Genomic DNA, 23,286 nt, shown 5'->3' with positions numbered 1-23,286 from the left:
TACTATGATATGCCTCTTCTCTGTAGAGGAAGATGGGGTAATGTGACCTACAAAGTCAATGCCCCACTTCGTCTCAAATGGTAATAAAGCCATAATAGGAGTTAGTGGGTGCTTCTGATTCTCTTTACTATCATGTCTTTGACATAGTGGCAATCGGGGTGGGACAAGGAATTGCTGCCATTTTTCGAGGTTTTGTAGGCACACCATGGGGAATATGGGTGGTGGTGGAGATTGTAGCCTTCTACTAGAGTGTGGTTACCAAGGTAATGGTGGAAGGAGAGGCAACAAGTGCAGATGAAAATGGTGTTGTGGCATTACTATTATCGACGGCAGCAGTAGTGGGCAGCTGGGATAGGATTCGAGAGGGTAAGATGGGTTGAAAATTGGGACTCGGTGTTGGCATTCAAATCATCATCGGACAATTGGAATTGGGTGTCATCATCCAAATCATTATCCGACAATTGGGACTTAGGTTCAGCATCCAAATCATCATTCGATGCAGTAGCGATGGCAATTGGGAGTAGGAATCTATGAGCACACCCCAAAATCTCTGGATTTCTTCTTCCCAAGTATCCCATAGGTTCATCTAGAAGCTGGCATGTAAGGTTTGCACCATATCCAAATCGATAAAGTTGCTATTCTTTGGGTATTCACGTGCACCAAGTCATCCATGCAGGAAGGTAGAATCTATTATGGCTCGCTTGTATTAGTAATAAAGAAACTCTACCAAATCCAATTGAGCTTCATAGTTGGCTTGGAGTGAGGCCATGTTGTTGGTCATAAAGCTCCTCCTACTAGTACTAAACCTAGGCCATGAGGAGGGTCTCATTGTCTTGGTGCAGTTGTTGTACTTTACCTTACAGGAACCACACATGTTACTAAAAGGTAGCATTGGAGGCCTTTTGTCACATACTTAAGGAAACACAAGGCGATCTCGGTATAACTCTACTGGAATGATGAGTTCTTATGTAGAGTTGAGGGAACTAGGTACGGTTATTGGGATAATTGCCAGGAAAGTAGTTGCAGTACCACTCTTAATGGGGTGGCTTGAAGACTATGATTCCTCCTCTTTCGAGTTCCTTTGAGCCCAAGTACTTAGCCTGAGCAAAGTAATATGGGACTTCAGGTCCAAGTTGTTCTGGTTAGAACTAGAGGGATCTACTTCTAATATGGTGTGGCAAAGGTTCTCAGGAGTCCCTTGGGTCACAGGCTTATCTTCTACGATGAGTGGATGGGGCTTGCTACAGAAGTTCAAGCCATTTTGACAAGCTCAATAGACTTGTCCTCTAATGAAGTGATAGCATACCTCAATGTGCTTTGTCTTTGCATGAATCTTCCTACATTTGTGCAATCAATCTAAATCTAAATGGTAGGGGGTGTGGGGCTATAATGGAAAGTTATTTGATTAAGTTGTTGATTTCTTTACATATCTTAGCATATAGGTTGTGGTTCATATAAGTTTTAAGAGGTTCAGTAGCACGGGTTAGCAGGGTGTTGTTCCTTAGCAACACCACACAACACTAGTAGAAAGTAGCAATCTACAACTAAAACCTTCATGGATTAGTAGATCATCTCCAAGAGATAGTAGCAAGCAAAAAATCTAGGAGTATGAAAATGTTTCCAAAAATAATTCCATTGCAACAATATTTGCATCATCATTTCAATCTTATTTGTTCCTTTTATGTTGCCACATTCAAGATATAATTGAGGATGTATCTAGCATGAGAAAAACCCTAGTAATGCATCATTTCAAAGAAATTTCATAGTGCCTCACCATGCCCATGGTGACTACACATTCTCAATTTAAGTGATTATACATTTACGTGAGAAGCTCATCAAATTGTTTCTCTTCTTTTGCAACTATAGGATACTTGGCCTACCTATTTGTGTGCTCAAGCAAGTCTAAGCCTTTGTAGTAGCCATTTCTAACAATATTACCATGAATTTTATTGCCATTTCATAACTCTACTACAAGAAAATTTCATTATGTCACAAGAGAGACCACTACATTGCATCCATCTAAAGGAATTCGATGTTTCTTGACCATGACAGTGGAAGGCTTATCCAACTTTTAGTGCATTGAAGGAAATATGTAACCTGGAAGCTTATCAAACACATATTATATTTTTACACTTGCACCACGTGGCATGCATATCCACCAATATATTAGTAGCATGATAATATTTCTCAATAAACCTTCTATGAGAATCTCAATATATTGTATTTCTTCTCCCTTTCAAGATGCTCCCATTCTACCAAATATTTCATAAGAAAATACCAATTGATTTGAAGGCTATAATTATCATTTTAGTAGCTATCATTGTCATAGTGTACTGTTAATAACATTGACATATATCAATTATGTATACAAAGAAATCTAATTAAAGTCCTAATGGACTACCGAGAGATGGATGTTGGGACCCCTTTTTGAAGCGGAAAAGTGCCCAAGAGGCATAAAAGACCAATTTTTCATCGAAAATGAAACGGTTGTGGGTCGATGAGCTGGAGTTTTTCTAGATAGAATTTGATGCCAAGAACACAACACAAGTCTTGGTTCGTCAATCGGAGGTCATTTGACCCCCCATTTAATCCCCGCAAGGTTTTGCCCTATAAAGCAGCTATGTGATCTGGGAGCCAAAAAGTGTGTGATGGAGGCTAGGTTTATAGATTTCCATGCCACAAAGCCACTTTTCCAATTAGATCTCAAATCCAAGTTCGTTTGCCCTGCCAAAATACAAAAATCCACTTCGTTTACAGTGTGAACATGAGAAGTTGAACTAGTTGTTTTAATGTTTAAACCTTAAGCCTTAATTAAAAGGCTCAAAACTCCAAAAAGTTTTATCAAGGCAAGGAGGGGATGCAAAAAAAATTTTGCCCAAAAACTCATGAGATTTGTGCCTCTTCAAGGGGTTAGGGATCATCAAGGAATGATGGCACATGCCTGATCTACTTCTCAAGAGCTTCAATTTGACTATGGACGTGTAGATTATCATGCAAGGAATCAAAATACTAATTTTTAGTATTTTTCTCTCCTCTCTCCTCTCTCCTCTTATTGTGTGTTTCCATGGTTGATTCTATGAGAAAAGGGAGTGGAGTGAGATGAGAGATTTTGATTGTGGGATGATGCTAGAGCGTGAAGAAGCCTTGATCGAGGTTGGAAAGTCATCAACACCTATTCGAAAGCATTACCGTGCCTCCAATTACGAGATACGCACGTCATAAGGCGTGATTTTATGAGTAAGATAAAAATTTAATTGTTTTATGATCATGTTTAGTTGGAAATGGTTGCATTTGGTTGTCAATGCTGTGATTGATAAGAAATGTTAAAGAAATCAATAAAAATTAGTCATCTAATAATTTCTTGCTAAATATGCGAAATCCACGCAACATTGCAGTTTTGAGAAAAATGGAGGAAAAATCTTGTGGTTTTGGGGTTTTGTTGTGTGTATGGTATTCGTATGGGATGGAATGTGATATAAAATCAATTCTCAGTAAGCTTAATCACTCCAAATTAGCAAATTAAAAAATATCAGTGTTTATTTATAAATAAATAGAAAAAAAGAGAAAAAAATAAAAAATAGATTTTTATTTCAAAAAAATAGAAAAAAAATAATATATGCCTCATTTTAGCCCTATCTTTATGTTAAAGTGGGTATTTACTGCTTTGATGAAACATAAAAAATGCTCTCTAAATCTACCATCGATGAATGCACAATCTTAAGCCGTAGGGGAAAGGGGGATGTTAAGTACTTATAATATGCTGAGTTTTTATGTTTTTTTAATGCATGGAATATAGGACACGTGGTTTTGAAAATTAAGAGTCCAGTAGCATGAGCATGCTCGGTGGTGGCCCGATACAATGTAGAAATTACGTTTGGAGTAAAGGCATGAAAAGAAATATTTTTTCACCTTCACAATGCTAGTTGTAGATAAAAAATGATTGACCACTGTGAATCATAAACAATTGCATTGCACGTTGTCGCTGCGCTAGGGTTCAAGGTCACCACAAGGGTTTGGCAAGAGAAGAATGTATGGGGGTTCAAGAGCTTAGACTCTGAAGATGGTAGAGATAAGAGAAGGGTTGAAGGTTTCAAGCCAAGTTCTTGAAGATAATAGACAACAGGGTGAAGGTAGATTTAGGGAGAGGAGTAGACGGAAGAGAAGGGGTTCGAAGAAATTGAAAATGTAGAAGAATACTCCCAAAAAGAATTAGGAAATGTAGAAGAATACTAACAGAGATGAAGCCTATCACTTTCTTTTAGCATTATGAGAAGATATAACTCTAATAAACAAAAACATATATAAAATAATACTTTCCTCTATGTTGCTCAGATCGCCAATCTATTGCTCCCATTGGCTCCAAAAGGGGGGTTAAATACTAGGACACCTAACCAAAATTCTGCAGATCACTCATTTTTCATTTCCCACTTTGAAGTGCTCTTCACTGCTGCCTGAAAATAGCGATCATGCATCGCACAATTTTGTCAATCTCTCTTTTTACATAAAATCCTCTCAAATGGGCTGAAAGCTATATGCTTTCTTTTACATGTCATCCTAATCTAGAAGTTGTCTCTAGTTTTATGGATTTTTACAATATATAATATCTAGAATATAAAAACCCTATGCCCAGGTTCTTAGAAGATTAATTCTGCATAAAAGGGATGCATTGGGCACGTTTAATTTTCATGGGTTAAATTATGAATGCAATTATTCATTCGTCTTACAAGATTTAGTTGCATGTTGCACATTGCTTGCACTTCCAAGTTGCAATCCTGATCGCATTTTGCAAAAAAAGTGGATTTGTTTAAATGCATCCTTGATTGCTCGCAAAAAAGAAAAGCACATAAAGCATTTAGGTAATAATTTTCCAGTTGTGGTTTTGTATGAGATAATCGTTGTCGTTCATTGGATGTTGTCCAAGTAGTTGCATTGCATGAAAGGGATTTATGTACCTTGCAAGTTGCCTGTGATGTTAATTACATCCTAGGTTGGCTTAGGTGTTGTAGGATGGATTAAGTCAATTATAGTCTTATGACATTCGTCATGCATGAACTTCTTTTATCAAAGTTGTATTTAGAAAAAGATACATTTCATATTAAAGCTTGAATTCAATGCATTAAGCAAAGGGTTATGAGCTTAGTTCTTGATGAAATTCAACGTAGGTTTTATACAAGTTAGCCCTAAGTGTCAATCATTATAGTTTAGGCAAGAAAAATAAATGGTCCTTGTAGTTACATAAAAGGAAAAGTTTATGAATGTCATACTTGCATGGAATGTTGTATCTTAAATTTATGTATTTACATCTCTTCTATGGAAAGATCACCTCTTGTCGTAAGGCAATTAGATCGATTAGGAAATTTGCTTGCAATGATGTAACTCAAACAATGATTACCTCAATACGCTAGGAAGAGTTAAGTCGCGATAATATTCTACCTAGTATCGCGCTTGAAATGCCAAGTCAAGACTTTTGACCTCAAAGGTCCTACCCACATATAACAAGTTGCAATGTCGCAAGATGTTCTGTTTAAATCACAAAGTAGAACTGCCACTCCTTGAAACAAGGTTGGCAAGTCTAAGTGCAAATCTAACTTGCAAAAAGGATGAGTGGTCATCCCGCTACATCACCCTTCCTTGGGTTGATTTGCCAAGTTAGGGAAGTTACATATTGCCTAGCAAGAAATTGACCGATCAAGTTAGGGCGACAAGGTTGCCCAGGAAATTGTTGACCTTAATATAAGGAGACCTAAGATGTTCGTTAATTTGGGTTAACAAGGTATAAACCCTAACCCAAGGATAAAAGGGTAAAAAAACAACAAAACCCTTGGGGATCTTGCCAACTCGCAGTCGATCCCGGATCGAATGCTGGATGCATTCGGAGAGAAGGATTCACACCTTAGCAGTTGGCCAAACAAACGACCACTAGATTGATTGTGTTTGTACAGTTAAGAGCACTATTTGTACTTCTTTGCTCAATGAACTAAAGATGGAAAAGTAACTAATGCTTCAAGTTGAAGGCCTGGAGAGAGAGGCAGCATTCATTACCCCTGACTGTCTGCCTGACCCTAACCAAGGGGGTTGTTAGCCACGCTGGGTACGTGGACTGAACCCGCCGCGAGAGGTCTCTCGGTGGGTGCTACTTGGAGCAGGAGGACGCTTGGGTGCTAGGGGGGCTCTGGTCGTAAATCCCTTGCCTCCGGGTCCTACACAAGAGGCTGATGTAGCTCGGGATTGGATCTCGAGACTTGCATACTAGTCTATGGGCGAAAACTTGGATTAGTAATCCCTGAGGATTGCTGGATTGCCTTTGGATGGATTATGGATTAGCCTTCGGGCTGGATTATGGAATAGCCTTCAGGCTAGATTATATTATGTATTCCAAAGACTGATAAATAAGACCAATTGTTGAAAAGGAACTTGTTTGACATTGTTTTTCTATGTCAGTGCTAAGATTATGTGAAGGAATCAATGTTTAATTGGCTAATTAAGGAAGTTTGCATGTCAAACTAAATGTGATAGGTAATTAGGCAACTAAAGCAACCCTGAGGAAAGTGCAGTGGATGTGACCATGGGTACATCCTACAGAAGGGTGGTCTTGGTTGGCCAAGAACTTTTCTCAAAGAAAATTGACAGCAATGAATGATGACCTAGAATCTAGAGTACTAGAGTCCCGATTTATGTTGTTTTAGGGGAACAGAATGGGACTATGCCTTACGGGCAAAGAGGTCGAGCTTTGCATCCCTCTCGTTTCCCATTCTCCTTGAACCAAATGCAGCATGAATCTGCTTTGACCCTGACGTTTCTGCGTAAAGTAGTTTGTCTGGGGCTCAACGCTAGCTACTGTTCTAGGAATTTGACCACTATGAAAACCCGGATTCAGGTCGATCCTAAGTGGGAATGGTCGGAATGCTTCTACTTCGTGGCAGACTCGGGAAGACCTAGATTGCAAACCCCGTGACATTTCGTGGGAGTGTCGCGCGGTGCTTTTTGGACTCTCTTCTCAATGGGCTGCTAAGAGTGTCCTACAAGTGGATAGGTGGACACGTTACAGAATATGTGGCATTGTTATGAACGACCTTTACCACATACGGGCCAAACCAATGCTTTACCATCTTCCTAGAAGCACTATATTGATTGTCTAGGCTGCTGTCATAGATAAGCACCCAGTCATTTTCTTGAATTTCTCTTGGCCGAAGTCAATGTCGCTTATCAAATCTTCTTTTGTTCTTTAGTATTGCTGTCTTTAGCTTCTCAATAGCTGCTTGAACATCTTCAGGCCTTCTTTCTAGCTGCCATATGTGCAAAGTCAGTAACTCTTCTCTACTAATGCCTTCCTCCTAAGGTAGAAGAATCCATGTGAGAATGGATTCTTCAAATGGCATAATTGGTTGTTGTCCATGCATAAGTTCAGCTGGCATATAGCCAGTCTCTGTACTGAGAGTAGTCTGGTCAGCCCATAATGCAAAAGATAGCATTTTAGGCCATTCTTTGATCTTTCCTCTACGAGACTTTGCTAGAGCTTTGAGAATAGGTTGGTTCCCTCTCTCACTTTTCCCATTTCCTTCAGGCTTTTAGCCTGATGTTAAAGCCAACTTAATACCTAATTGAGCAAAGAAGTTGTGTGCCTCATCAACATCCAACTCTTCTTTATCTGCAGTTACTTTACCCACACAACCATATCTACAAAACACTTCTTCAAGCAAAAAATGACAAACAGCTTGAGTGGATTTAGTTGTTAAGGCTTTGCCTTCAACTTGATTGGTTAGATCCTCTCTTGCAAGCACTAAATATTGCATATTCCATATTCCTGTAGGCGTAGTTATAAGATCAATAACCCATCTATAATGTATAGACAAAGGATAAGTTGGTTGTAACCCATCTCAATGCTTGACCATAGAATACATTTGACACACATAACAGGTTTCAACAAAATGTGCTATGTCCCAATACATGTTTTGCCACTAATATTTTTCTTTGACTTTACTAAAAGTTCCCCATATGCCTCTATGGCGAGTCCACAGGCTTTCATGAAATTCCTTCATTACCTGTTGTTGCAATCTTTTATTACCTAAAACTCGGATAGGTACTCCTTTCTTCTTCTTTGCGTGCTTCCATAGATGCCCTTCTTTAAGAAAAAAGCCATAAGCTTTGCTCTTAATATGCTTGAACTCTTCATAAGTTTAAGAATCCTCCTTTTTCATTGTGCTCAAATATCTTCTTTATACTTTTGTTCAAGGAAATGAACTATAACTTGAGCAATGCAATGAGCATGCTAGCTTCTAGTTGACCATCCTTCTTCCATAGATAAATATTTGATCTTTGTTGCTGCAAGATTCAGCTTTGGGTTTGTATATGCAGCAATTGAAAAGGTACTTTCAGTAGCCATGGAATGAAATTCAGCAAGTATAGATTTTTCAGCTTTATCTTCTCCCATCAACTCTTCTTCATTTTCATATCTTGCACCTGATAGCATGTCAGCAAGTGGATTCACCTTTCCTACAATATGCTTTAATTCGGGGTTGAGAGATTGAATATATGCAATCCATCCTAGCATAGCAATGTCGGGTGTAGAGCAGTTGACAATCATGCCCAAGAGTGGAAGATAATCAGTTTCTACCACTACGGAAGCACCTATAAAGTATTCACAATCACATTTTAATGTTGTTACAACTCCCCACAATTTCCTTTTTACTTGTGCATACCTTCTTTGATGCTCATTGAGAACCTTTGCTCCAAAATGAATTGCATACATGTTACCTTCAAGGTCTTCTTGGCCAACAGCCCATGCTATCCCAATGGGACTTGTATCCACAGTAAGGATGATGGGTTGACCATTTGAATAATTAGCCTTTTTGAGAGTGGGGTCTGAAATTCACAACTTCTTTAGTTTGCGTACAGTGAGAGTATGTTCTTTTTCCCAAGAGAATCTTTGGCCTTTTCTTAATATTTGATAAAGATTTTCGGCGACATGAGCAAAATGTGGTATCCATATGAGATAGAATACACATGCGCCAATAAGTCTTCTCACCCCCGCTGAGATATTTGTGCATTTTTCTTGCATTCTACTGATGGCATCTATTTTGATTGGTGAAGGTTTACGTCTGTAGAGGCCACATAGATGTCCAACCACTAGAATTTCTTCTACTCCAAAAATTGACTTAGCTCTAGAAAGGGTAAGATGTACCTCTTCTAGCCTTGTCAAAATGCTATCACAATCATGAATATGGTTAACTATAAATGTCCTGCAGCCATCTTCATCAAGCGCCTCATTTTTTTCATTGACTTCACATCCCTTGATAGGTACATCATCAAGAAATGGAAGAGTAAGTTGTGGAATAAAGTCTCTTAAGACTTTGTGCACGGCATTCATCATATAAGCTACAGAGTTTGTTGCACCTTGTGGTAGAGTGCACATGAGGACCAATCCAAGAGGTGTCTTCATTGTGGTAATGTCTCGGCTTTCTAATGAAATACGAAATTGGTCATCTCCCGAATATAGGTCGGCCATAGAATAAATTGCTCTACCTGCAAAAGCTTTAGCAAACTCGTCAACAATTGGACCCGAACTAACATTTTGGATTGTGACACCATTAACACGCTATAGATCTTGGATAAATCGTAAAGATCCATTTTTCTTGGGTACAGTAAACCATCGATTCGAGTAAGGTGCTAAAGAAGGTTCTAAAATCTTCATTCTGATCTTTTCATTTAGAAGTTCTAGTCATTTAGGAAAATGCGCCCTTGGAAACAGGAATAGGCTGGAGGTTCCAAGGCACATGTGGAACCATAAAAATGACCATAGGAGCCATAATATTTGGATCCACACAGCCTATTTCATTTGATTGAAATGCAAAAGTTTTTCCATGTTTCATTAGCATTTGTATAAAAGGGTGTTTTTCATCCGGCGAAAGGAAATAATTATCACCTATTTTGAGCTCTTTTATACTTTCAGATGTAAATTTGTGACCAATGTTGGAAGGATCACGAAGACTTGGCTGATTTGTTACCCTATCAACTAGTCCTTCACTTTCAGGAGGTAGTGGGTCTACCATAGGCTTGACTTTCTTATCCACCATCTTGTATTTTGTCTTCACTTGCGCTTTAGCCTTGTTGAGTAAACCAATGTCTTCTTGCTCAACAAATTCTTGAATTGTTTGATAAAAATCCAATGTACATACTTCTATGGACTGATTTTTTGCATGAGCAGCTGCATATATTTCAACCACTGTGTCAGTACTAATTAGTCCAAAAAATATACCAGAAATATCTTCATTTTCATCCATCATATCATAAGTTTTTAACATCCTTTTTACATGACATAAGTATTTTCTTAAAGATTTTGTCATGGTTGGAAGAGAATTATAATATCCCATACTATTGGCTATACATACATGCCAATTTTCTTAAGACATAATTTCTGTAGCATAAGGGGGTACAATTTTTTTACATGACGCACTGCCATAGCCTCCTTTTATAGCAGTGTAGTCCAAAAACCCTTGAATTCTCGGGCATTAGGAGGCATAGGATAATCACGCATTAGATCTTTGTTTCAATGATGGTTAACACACATAGTAAGAAATTGGACAGCTCGTTCATTATCCTTGCTTCGGATTTGAGCATAGGAAGAACCATCATCAAGAGATTTTGTTTCCAAGCAGGCTTTAGAATGTAAGGTTGCCCAAGAATGATAAGGTAACCACAAGAGTCTTGAACAAAAAAGTGAAAATTGTCTTTTATGTCTCCAATAGTTACCTGCACATTAGGACATGCAGCATATAACTCTTCAGAAGAGTTGTTTGCAGTTCTCATTCACCAGCTTGGATCAATATCTATGGGCCATCCGCCACTTTCATAGAGACTCCTTACCATGACGTTTATTTCAGAACCATGGTCTAGGAGTGCAATACATGCTGTTTCTTTTTCTCCAATTTTGACGACTGTCTCGGTTGTTGCTCTTGCTCAATGCATACGAGAGTAGTGACTGATTGGAATGAACCGAGTCTCTTCCTCCTCATGCATGTATTGTAGATTGCCTTTTTTTTTAGAGGTGGGTTGCCCAACTGGTTTGGACCAGTCGACCATTACATTTTCAGCTTTCACTTCTTTAATTTTTGCCTTCATGCTTTCTTTATCTTTAACTTTAATTACTACAATTATATCTTTAACTGCTTCAAGATGAATTCCTTGTGAAGTCATCTTCTCTTCATCCTGCACAAAAACTCAAAGAACTTGCAAAAAGCATGCATTATTTCTTTAGCTTCATCACCAACATATTGTCTTTTCCTTTTGATTACATTAATAATTACATCATGGAATTCATGTTTGGCAATTCCAAGAATTTTGCCTAAGGTGAATTCAATTTTTCTTTCTAGAATTCATTCTTCTAAGACTCGTTTGAGATCGGTTGTAGATTCTATGTCAGACTTCATTTTGTAACCTCACTGCTTGCATTTATTCTTTCCCTCAGTCTTCTTTGTTTAAGGTGCATCTTCCATCTCTTGATCTGGGGTTATATTTTCAACAAGCTTTGGTCGTTCACGCGTTCTTCTAGTTACCCATTTCGGAGGGCCAAAAGAGGAAGGCACTGGTTCATATTCTCTTCTTTTCTTTTCTTCAATCAAGACTTCTTTATGATTGACATCAGCCAAATGTGCAAAGGCAGAAAAAGAATTTACTGGTTCTTCCCAAACAGTTATTCCTCAAATGCACTGATTGCTTCTTTGGCTGCTTTACCACATTCCATTTGATCTAGTGTCTGCATCCATACTTTAGATTGCACAATAACTTTACATGCTTTCAAATTTGATCTAGTTGATTCAATTTGCAGCCCATAGGTAGCTGTATCAATTGTTGTGTAGGCATTCTTTACAGCTAAATCTTCTAAACCATTGCCAAAATTTGGGCTCCAATGGAAGACAGTTTCAGCTGCATGAATTTTTCCGTCTTTCCAAAAGACGAGCTTTTGTGCTTCAGCCTCATAGAAGGCAGAACACTCTCTCTTGTCATGTTGTTGACTGTCACATCAAATACAACTCCTCTTAAAGCCTTCTCTCATGGGTCTTTGAGTTGATGATCATCCTCATTCTTCAACTTTGACACCCACCTTCTCCACCTTGGAACTAATTTCTGTAAGATTCAAATCAAGGTCACGCATGCTTTTAATGAATTTATCCATGACATCTTTTTTAGAAGAAACAGAAGAAGAAAGAGCTAGTTGATTAGTCAAAGGAATAGGGGATTTTGAAGGTGGAATAAGCTCCATCAATGGAGTTGTTGAAGTTGAGTGAAGTAGAGCCCAATCTTAGTCGCATCCGCTCTCTTCGAGCAATTATATTAACTGCATCAGTAACATTTGTCCATGCAGTCTTGGCTCTTGATTCGGAGGTAGCATCTTCTAAGTTATTAACAAGCTTCTCATGCAGAATGGGATCTGCAGTCTTAAGGAATAATTCAATATTTTGACCCTCCATACTTTGTTGGTCTTTAGTATTAAGTTGTCCAAATTTACTTTCAAAATCATGGTATAGAGTTGTTACAGCTAAGCCTTTGTTGGGTTTCTCAACCCAAACAATGAAACTTTTCTTCGTCATAAGGCCAGAGTCTTCTAAGAAGAATTCTTCACGTAGGGATTTTTTGAATGCAGCCCAATCCGTATCTTGTTGGAAAAGACCATGGATTCTTTCTTGAAGACCATGCTTGGCTAGTTTGGCAAAATAACGGCTCCATGCATGTTGTGGTACACCAACGAAGAGGATTTTCTCAACATACAAATGAATGAAAACAGAGACATTTTGACCATTAAATTATTTTAATTCACGCCCAACTTCTTCTAGGGCCTTGATAGCTGTGGAATCAATCTTATCTTTGTCTTGCCTTTGTTGTTGTTGTTGTAACATTTGGATTTGTTGTTGCTGAGTCTATTGAAATATGCACACCAATTGTTGTAGAGTATCTCTTGAAAAATCCCCCATCTTGAAGTTCTCTTACACCGACCTTCACCTCGGGTTCACCAATGTCGAACTGCGTAGGGTTGAAGGTCACCACAGGGGTTTGGCAAGAGAAGAATGTATGGGGGTTTAAGAGCTTAGACTCCAGAGATGGTAGAGATAACAAAAGGGTTGAAGGTTTCAAGCCAAGTTCTTGAAGATAAGAGACATCAGGGTGAAGGTAGATTCAAGGAGAGGAGTAGATGGAAGAGAAGGGGTTCGAAGAAATTGAAAACGTAGAAGAATACTCCCAAAAAGAATTATAAAATGTAGAAGAATATTAACAGAGATGAAGCCTGTCAATTTCTTTCAACATTATGAGAAGATATAACTCTAATAGACAAAAACATGTATAAAATAATACATTCCTCTATGCTGCTCAGATCACCAATCTGATGCTTCCATTGACTCCGAAAGAGGGGTTAAATACCAAGACACCTGGCGAGAATCGTGCCAGATCACTCCTTCATCTCCCACTTTGAAGTGCTCTTCATTGCCTAAAAACAGCAATTGCATGTCGCGCGATTTCGTCAATCTCTCTTTTTACATAAAATCCTCTCAAATTGGCTGAAAGATACATGCTTTCTTTTACATGTCATCCTAATCTAGAAGTTGTCTATAGCTTTATGGATTTTTACAATATATAATATCTAGAATATCAAAAAATTGGCTAAAACTTGTCCAAAAATCTAATATTTTTGAACCATGGACACTAACACATGTCTAAAATGGCATTAGCTCTCTAAATCAATAAAAAAAGCCACACTCTAGATTTTTTTACACGCTGTGCGCGTAGCAGCATGACAACGCAACATATGGCATCATCCTAGATGTATAACAATTGTCTTCATGAACAACGACCTATGTTGAGGAGGTGAGGTACCCCAAGCTGTAGGGCTAGTGATCAACCTCCTTGGGGAGTCTTCAACAAGGAATATATTACATCTAGTGGAAGGATTAATTTAAAGAGTGGAGCATGTATCGAATGTGTTCTATGTATGAGCAGTGCATCTTGGGGTCAATCCTTGAGCTATAGAAGAGCTTCAGTGGGGCTGGGGCAATCAGCGGAGGGGCACTCCCTTTTTCTGTGCTTACATGGTGTATTACACTATGCAAGGACTCCATTTGAAGAGTGTGGGAAAGGTTATCCATTGGATTACAATCCATATAAACACGAAGTTCTATATTATAGGTTAGGGTAGAATACCCCTTAGAGACACTCCTGGCCACGAGGCCATGATGGGTGGTTTGGGTGTGTAGTAGAGGCCAGCTAAGGCTATAGAGCCAGTGTTAGGCCTGTTTTAGCTCGTGGACAAGTACAAATAACAAAGTTTATTTGCTTGAAATTATTTTTTTATGTTCTAGCATCTTCCTTGCACAAAAGAGGATGTAGCACGGCAAGAAAAGGGCCCTAAATATAAAACATCTACTATCAATAAAAAGCAATAAAGTGAATTGTTTGTGGAAGCAAATGAAAATAAACTGGATATTTCTATATGCATGGTATATAAGTAAATTGTAAGTATATAGAGAGTGCATGATCTTCATTGACTTCATTACCATGATTCTTCTTGGAAGTTGAGGGTCTAGCATCACAACTGTATTACCACATTCTCATGAATGAATCCATTAAACTTAAGTAGCTTATATTTATAAGTATATTTATGTAAATTTACTTATTAAGATAATTTTAAATTTTTTGTTACAAACTCCATTAAACTAGTCAAAAACATGCTTTCAAACACTGTTATAAATGTACAAAAGAATACACCTATAGATATGCTACTGGGGGAGATAATATGTCTTACTAATTAAAATTATTAACCATAAATCATAAAAAATGTATAACTATTAAATATTAACATATACACACTTTCATTTTATCTATCTCTTGATGATAATCAAACTCTAAAGTTCAAAAACAAATAATCCTAAGATACCCAAAATTATTTTCAAAAGCGAAAGAGAAGAGAAAATGTAAATATAAGAGTCGAAGGTTACATCTTGTTTTGAGGATGATATGACAGTCATGCCAAACTAGCTATATAATGCATTTATGGCCATGAAAAATATCTTGGTTTCACTTGAAAATAGAAATTTACCATAAAAATCATGAGTGCATCTTGATCAACTACTGATGGATACCATTTTCGTTGCATGACAAAGTAGTAATGTCACCAACAACAATGAAGAATGGTAAGAAAATAAGAAAAATATGGTTTAGAAAAATTTAGAAGCATTTGATTACTAAAAGTAGGCATCCATGCTTGTGAAGTTTCAAAAGCTTCAAATTTGGATGAGAGTAGTAGAACGACATCAAGTAATACTATCAAAGTTGGTTGCAACATATTCCTCATACTTTGCTTGAGAAAGCTACACTATCAAAAACACTTTTCTTACTTAACATACATCTTAAAGCTATGATTACATGACAACACTATGTTCCTATCCAAAATCTTTGTGATAATGATGATTTCTTAAACAATATAAATCTTGTTCAAATATTGATGTGGATAAACTATTGAGACAAAGCCAAGATTTTTTCCAATGTCACTTTGGATCCAACTTATTGTGGGTATCCATAATTTAGAAGTATTGGATGATCTTCTTGGATCTTTGAGAAAATCTTACTTAGACTATTGTGGGCATAGATAATGAGTGACCAAATGTCTTGGTGTGCAAATCGAATGTTGTATGCGTACATAGCGAGCACCGAAAGGTCCCCAAGAACAAAAGAACTCTACTTTAGCTCAAAAAACAAGAAAGAAGATTTGCACAACATGAGCAAAAAATACCAATTGGGTACAATCTCCCCCCATGCCTTATGTGAGCGCTCCACAAGGCATGTGAGAGCCATGCCTTTAATGATAAGACGCGCACCCATAAAAAATGATAGTTTCTTCTAAGTAATCTGAATACATGCAACCGCCCAGTTCTTCCCAACGCCACCGCTGCCTGCTCTACACATCAACTGAAGCATTCACAGTTGTTAGAAAATAATAAAATTAAATCGATGAAAGTGAATACCTAGCAGTCTTCAGCTACAAAATAAATAAATAGATTGGAACTCTTTCCTAACTTTTATTTAATACGAGTGCGCACTTTAACTCATAAACGTCAATTAATTTAAATATGTATTTTGTGGAATCACCCGCTATGAAATTACCCATGTGCACATTAAATTAACATGATGCCCGAAAAGGATAGGCGTCCCCGTCAACTTCTCGCACAAGGAATCCACCTTGTGCACGAGCCCCGACAAATAAATATAGTTTTATAGAATCCACCGCAAAACCTCACGGAATCTACCGTGGAATAAAAACTTACGGAATCCACTGTGGTATCACGAAATCCACCATGGAATATGCCTCCTGGCATCATACCTCCCTCCCCCCCTCCCCCCGGGGTGGGATAGCAATTGTCCTCAATTGCTATTAGCTCAATGTGGAGCCAATAGTGAGGGTAAGCACTTAAGTCGCGAGTGTGCATCCATTGGGCCTCTTCAACATGATGATTTTTAAACTTAACCAAATATCTAGAGTATCTATGTCTAGTTCTAGTGGTCATAAAGTTAGTATCTAGAATAGTTTCAGGTCGAAGGATTTTGATTTCTTCTTTTAACAAACGAGGGTTTTCATAGACAGGGTGTACATGTAATTGGCCTCTAAAAGATCGTAATAAACTGATGTGTAAAGTGTTGTGGATTTTCTAGTGTTGGGGTAATTCTAATTTAAATGCATTGTCATTGATATTGTGAATGATCTCGAAAGGTCCATAAAATCTAGGTGCTAGTTTAACAATAGGGTGTTTCTCTATACTTTGTAATCTTCTCTGTCAGAGAGAGAACTAGGGAGAGAGAAAGAGGAGAGAGAAGATTACAAAAGAGAGAGAAAGACCGCAGGAAGAGAGAGAAGAAGAGTGACGAGGAGAGAGAAAGACTAGATTTAGAGAGAGAAAGACATGAAAGAAGGGGAAGCCATAGAAGCTGTGAGCAAGAAGGGAGAGAAAGACTGTAATTGTATTAATGTGTCAAAAAGATGTGTAAAATTACATATCCTCTCCTTTTATACCAATGTCAGTGTGACATGGCATAATATCAATATTATTTACACTAATTCCTTATTCTCAGCTTCTTACATTCTCTTTCCAATGCGTAACCAAACATAATCATCAAATTTAAAACTCATAGCTTTTCTTTTCTTGTTAGCTTGTTTTTTGTATGATTGCTGGGCTTTCGCAATCATATCTTTGACTTCATAAAAAATAGTAGCATGCATATTGGCAATATTATCCACAGCTTTAACTTTGTTTGACAATGATGTAACAGGTGTAGGCAATCTATGTCCACAAATGATTTCAAAATGTGCTTTCTATATAGCTATATGTGGTGTGTTATTGTATGCAAACTGAGATAAATGCAAGTGTGTATCCCATGTTTGTGGTTTTGAAATTGTGTATGCACACAAAAGATCTAAAATTGTATTGTTAGTAGCTTCTGTTCGCCCATTTTTTTCACGATGAAATCCAATTGAAAAATCAATATTTGTACCTAAATTAGCAAACAAAGTAGTCCAAAAATTATTGCAAATTCTAGAATCACGGTCAGAAATAATAAATTTTGGCAAACCATGGTAAGTGAAAACAGTTCTAAAAAACAATTGGGCATCTTGAGAGGCAGTTAATGTTTTCTTACATGGAATGAAATATGCTTGTTTGCTAAACCGATCTACAATAGTCTAAATCATATCATGATTAGCTTGAGTGTTAGGCAAACCAGTAATAATATCCATTGAAATCTTTTCCCATGGTCGTTTAGGAATTGGTAAAGACATTAACAAACCATATTGCTTACCATGGTGTTGCTTAACTCTTTGACAAATTAAACATTCAGATACAAAGTTAGAAACATCATATTCCATTTGTGGCCAATAAAAATCTTCAATCAATGTACACAAAGTAGAAATAATTCCTCTATGGCCTTGACATGGGGGACAATGAGTTTCGTGTAATACAAATTATCTAAATGGAACAGTTACACATAATCTTTTCTCATAAAACATAAATCCATCAGTATAAGACAATGAATCTATTGGAATCCAGTTATTAGTAACTAATTTGTTCCAATCAGCTTGAAAACTGGGGTCTTGATCATAGGTATCTTTCATAGGGATAAGGGAATCAAAAGATATCACAAAGATATTATGAATAGTTCATCTTCTACTCAAGGCATTGGCAACAACATTCTCTGTTCCAGGTTGGTATTGGATAAGTGGGTAGAAACTTTGAATAAAAGCAATCCATTTAATATGTCAGTCATAAATTTGTGGCTGACTAAGGAGATGTTTGATACTTTGTTGGTCAATTTTAATCATGAATTCAAATCCCATTAAATAGTGTTTCCATTGACATAAAGCTTGTACTACAGCTAGCAATTCCTTATCATAGGTAGAATACTTAAGTTCAGAGGGTTTAAGTTTGCAGCTAGAGTAGGCTATGGGATGTGAATCTTGCATAAGGACAACTCCTATTCCTGATCCACTAGTATCAGTGTGACTCCTAGGAAGAATGGTCTATTAAAGTCATGTAATTGCAATACAGGGGTATGTGTTGAGGCATGTTTCAGTAAATCAAAATACTTTTGTTGATTTTTAGACCAATGATACACAATACCTTTCTTTAATAATTTTGTCAAAGGTAATGCAAGCAATGAAAAATTTCTCACAAATTTTTTGTAAAAGCTAGCAAGTCCTAAGAAAGAATGAAATTCATACACATTTTTAGATATCGGCCAATTCAAAATTGCTTCTATCTTTTTAGGATCGACTTTAATACCTTCAGATAAAACAATGTGTCCTAAGTATTCAATGTGGGTTTGGAAAAATTCACTCTTTTCAAGATTAGCATATAATTGATTCTCTTTTAGTAATTTGAAAACCAAGGATAAATGTTCATAATGCTCGTTCTCATTCTTACTGAAAACTAATATGTCATCAAAGTAAACAATGACACAATGCTGATGACTCAAAAATACATGATTAATCATACGACTGAATGTGGCTGGTGCATTAGTTAAACCAAAAGGCATAACAAGGAATTCATAATGTCCAAATTGATTTCTAAATGTAGTTTTGAAAATATCAGATGTGTCCAATCGTACTTGATGGTATCGAGATTTAAGATCTATCTTACTAAATATTGTAGCCCCTTGTAGTTTATCGATGAGGTCATCTACCCTAGGGATCAGATATCTATTCTTGACAGTGATCTTATTTAGGGCATGATATCAATGCACATCCTATAGGTGTTATTTTTCTTCTTGACTAACAGGACATGTGCACCAGAAGGAGAACTACTGGGCCTAATAAGTCCTCAGGTTAATAATTCTTCAATTTAGGCTTGAACTTCTTTTTGTTCAATTTGATTATGTCGATAAGGTGCTTTACATGGTGGTTGTGATCTAGGAATTAAGTCTATTTTGTGATCTTTAGGACGTGTAGGTGGTAATCCAGGTGGTAAGTCAGCAACAAAACAATCTTTAAATTGTGAAAGAAATTGTGCATGCCTAGGATGTATCTGGTTTTCTTTAACTTCAATTTCATTCACCCATATTAAGTAGGATTTGGTACCTTTTCTTAATGCACGTTTAGCCTGTGTATGAATAAGCAATGAAAATTTATCAAAAGTGTACATACCATGCAATGTGATTTGTTTCCCATTAGAATGAATCTTCATTGAATGCGTGGAATAATCTATATCAGGATTATACTGATGACGCCAAGGCATTCCTAAGATAATGTCACTAGATTGCAAAGGCACAACTAAGAAATTTCTGCATTCAACATAATCGCCAATTTTAATTTCTAAGTCATGAAATTCTTGTGTTCCATTGTACCTAGTGCCTAAGAATGCAGCCTTGATGCGATAATGAGTGGAAACAATATGTAAATTCAATTCTTTGACCAATTTTGTAGAAATAAAATCGTGTGTGCTCCCATCATAATGTAAAATAGTCTTTTCTCTACCATGCACAAGACATTTCATCATTAATAAAGAATGGGGATTTCGCATACCTGGTAAAATATCTGAAGTAGTACCGATATCTTCATCAACTTCCATGAAATCTGGCATTTCTTAATGATCTTCGTCTTAAGTCGCTCCGAAGTAGTTGATATGAACATTTGGCTTTTTGGATTGACAATTCACTGCTAGATGTCCAGGTTTATGAAACTTGTAGCAAACTATGGGTTTGGCTTTGGAAACATTATTGGTAATAGTGGGAAGTTTAGGAATGTTGGGATTTGGCTGGAAAGATGACTTAGGATTTGGATTTGTGTTTGTTGGTAAAGTAGGGGGTCGTGTCCAAGATTTATGGAAAGAAGATGGAACAAAGTGATTTTGATTGTATCTTCTAAAGTTAGAATTGAATTGCTTTGTACCGAAGTTACCGTTAGTTGGGAATTGTTGTGGCTGCTTCTCTCATCCTTGAATTTTATCTTCAGCATCATGGGCCAAGGAAATCGCATCCTTGAGAATCGTTGGCTTGAACATGTTCACCACCACATAAAAGTGACCAAGCAAACCAGACATAAACTTGTGCTTATGGATCGCCTCAGGTACATCTTCGAGCATTCGAAGTTGCAATAAGCCATTCCAAAAATGCTCGATATATTGTGAAATGGGCTCGCGATCTCTTTGTTGTAGAAGATCCCACTCTTTGATTGCTTTTTTGTGGAATTGAGGTGGAAGAAAATTCTGCAAAAATTTCTTTTGGAAATCCTCCCAAGTAGTAAGACAATCAATACTCTTGCGGGCAACAATCCACCATAGTGATGCTCTGTCCACTAAATGATTAGTGACATACTTGAGTTTATCTTTTTCCCCATATTGTTCTTCATGGAAATAATCATCAAACTGACTGATAAAAGTAAGAACAATCTTTCCATCGCATAACCCATCAAAAGTACAGAACTTGAAATTTCTTTTACTTATCTTTGCTTCTTTTCGGATAGATTGTGCTTCAAGTGTTGTATCGATCGTACATCATATAACATCTTCAGGTTGTGGTCCATCTTGATTGGCAGTAGATCATTGAAGAGTTGCTAGTTGAGCTTGCAAAGTTTGATATGCTCTTCGTTCCTCTTGAAGCTGCATCATAATTAGGTCCAATTTTTGCTCCATTGCTACTTCCGGTAAATCACATTCGGCCAAAAAATCTTCCATATTTTGATTAGTCGTCTTGCAAAATTTCAAACAACCTCACACACTCGAAATCTTGTTGGCGGGATGAGCATAGCTCAAAGTCGGGTTTACAAAGCTTATTTCTCTTTTTTTTAAAATGGATTTTTTAGCAATCTCTCTTATCCGCGGTTACGGAAATTAATTTCCACCTTCTTCCAAGCGGTAGTCTGCATGTGATTCTCTGCTTGCTCGAATTTTTCTTTGTCACAACGCAGATATGAATAGCGGCTTGCTGAGGGGTTGAAACGAATTCAGGATTGTCTAGTGTGAAAGCTAGATTAAAAGAAGATTGAAACTTGAAGGTTTGAAACCTTAATAGCTTAGAAAAGAGTTAAGCTTTACTTAAAAAGCTTTAACCAACCATTTGTTGTCAACTAGGACAAGAGCATGTCGTCGACGGATTCAGCACGGTGGTTAGTACATGCTGCCACCGCCGCAGTCGACGGATTTATGTGGGGGCTAAAGCTTTCTTTTCAGCTTTTTATGCTTAATGAATTTTAAACTTATTGAAACTTCTTATTTGTGTGTTGCTAATTGAGAAAAAAAAACATGTTGCCAAGGGAGCTTCCCACGTGGTCCTCCGCCTCTAGAGAGTGGTCCCTTGCGATCCGACTGCGTAGAAGGGGCTTCTTCACTGCCAGGAATGCGCTAGTATTGACGGATTGTGACGAGACTGGCTATAGATCCCATTCATTCTAGGAGCTTGGCCTTCGTGCGAGATGGTAAGTGATTGGAATCCCTTGATCTCAGCTTTGCTCTAATACCACTGGTACACAAATCGGATACTGTATACATACCTAGCGAGTGCTGGAAGGTCCCCAAGAACAAAAGAACTCTACTTTAGCTCAAAAACCAAGAAATAATATTTGCATGACATGAGGCAAAAAGACCAATTGGGTACAATCTCCTCTCATGCCTTATGTGAGCGCTCCAAAAGGCATGTATTTATAAATCTATTAATCTCCAAGCTAAAAAATAACCCAATTTTACAATAAGCATGCTTTAGCTTTTGTGCTAGCTTTTGTCCAAATAGAGAATAAAGCGGTTGGGTGGCCCAAGATTCGAGAGAGTTGGGATGTGCCCAAATATAATGTCCAATAATGAAATAAGTAAACCGTGCACCCATGTGCATACAAAATAATAAATATTTATAGGGTGCTTTAATAAATAAGCGCATCTAAATAAATACTAGCGCCACATCTTTAATGATAAGATGCGCCCCCATAAAAAATGATAATTTATTCTAAGTAATCTGAATATACGCAACCGCCCAGTGCTTTCCAACGCCACCACTGCCTACTCTACACATCAAATTGAAGCATTCACAATTGTTAGAAAATAATGAAATTAAACCAAACAAGTGAATACCTAGCAGTCTTCAGATACAAAATAAATAAATAGGTTGGAACTCTGTCCTAACCTTTATTTAATACGAGTGCACACTGTAACTCATAAACGTCAATTAATTTGAATATGTATTTTGCAGAATCACTCACTATGGAATCACCCACGTGCACATTAAATTAACATGACACCCGAACAGGACAGGCGTCCTCCTCAACTTCTCGCATAAGGAATCCACCTTGTGTACGAGCCCCGGAAAATAAATATAGTTTTACGGAATCCACTGCAAAACCTCATGGAATCCACTATGGAATAAAAACTCACGGAATCCACCATAGTCTCATGGAATCCACCGTGGAATATGCCTCCTAGCATCATGTCTTCAATTTGTTGGCTTAAATTCTCGCCTTGATATTCTTTTTGCTACAAATTTTATGGGACAACATCTTAGTTCTCCATGCCTTAAACATTCAACTGCAGTGCTAAACAAGTTTTGAAGTATTTGAAAGGCACTAAAGATTTTGGGTTGGTTTATCGACACCAACAACACTCTGATTCTCTACATTCACTTCAACTTTTGGGTTATACAGATGTACATTGGGAAGGATCTCACTTATTTATTCATTCTACAAGTGGAAATTGTTTCTTTATCAATGGTTATCTTGTTTCTTGGACGAGCAAGAAACAATGTTGTGTTGTTGTTTTTTCCACTACAGAGGCT

The sequence above is a fragment of the Lygodium microphyllum genome, chromosome 10 (genome assembly GCF_053477565.2).
Source record: "Lygodium microphyllum isolate KBCC chromosome 10, Lygodium_microphyllum_v1.1.10, whole genome shotgun sequence".
NCBI classification, from domain to species: domain Eukaryota; kingdom Viridiplantae; phylum Streptophyta; class Polypodiopsida; order Schizaeales; family Lygodiaceae; genus Lygodium; species Lygodium microphyllum.
Note: the sequence above shows the minus strand (reverse complement) of the source record.